The following is a 728-nucleotide window of genomic DNA, read 5'->3' as shown; positions in this document are numbered from 1 at the left end:
GTTATTTGATGAAGCAAGGGATGTCGAGTTTGGGGGGGGTCCTTCAGGGACCAAGTAGATAGGACTTTATCTTTTCGCTATTTAAAATGTAATAAGGCCAATGGACATTAGTGACTTTATTTTTCTGTTATTTAGTGTCGATTTGGGATTCGTCTTATTTTCTATCAATAAAATGAGGCATTTAGTATTCCATGTTCTCCAAATCAATCTGTCGCTAGGCCTACCCAAATTAGGACGCGATTTACCTTCCCGCATTATGTGTTTAAATATTGCATCGACTTTTCATTAACCTCACTAACTGGTTACCTTTTTGTTTATTTTTTTGTTTTTGATTATTCCCCTCCCCAAAGGTTAGTTCGAGCACTCTGGCAACATCATCCTATTCCACAAGATCCAAGGGCCCTCCACTCACTCCTCCTCTCAGCCCCATCAAAAACAAGAACAAAGGAAAGATGGAAGATTTGAACAATGCCAGAAAGGAAAACTCAACTGAACGGGTAGAGGTCAGTCACGGTCATGGTACTTTGGTCCCCAAGGAGAATGCCTCCCAACTGGAGCAAAAGCTGCTAAAATTTCAAGAAGAACTTGATCAAGTCCGGAATTTGGCAAATCTGTCATTTTCCCTCACTACTCCAGATATCAATTTCCCAAATGCTCAGACCCCACACCTCACCGAATCTCCCAAAGCAACAGAACCACCTCGCTCCTCACCCACCACTGCAACACCT

The sequence above is a fragment of the Nicotiana attenuata genome, unplaced genomic scaffold, assembly GCF_001879085.1.
Source record: "Nicotiana attenuata strain UT unplaced genomic scaffold, NIATTr2, whole genome shotgun sequence".
NCBI lineage: Eukaryota > Viridiplantae > Streptophyta > Magnoliopsida > Solanales > Solanaceae > Nicotiana > Nicotiana attenuata.
The sequence above is the reverse complement of the archived record's forward strand: the minus strand, read 5'-3'. Positions refer to the sequence as shown.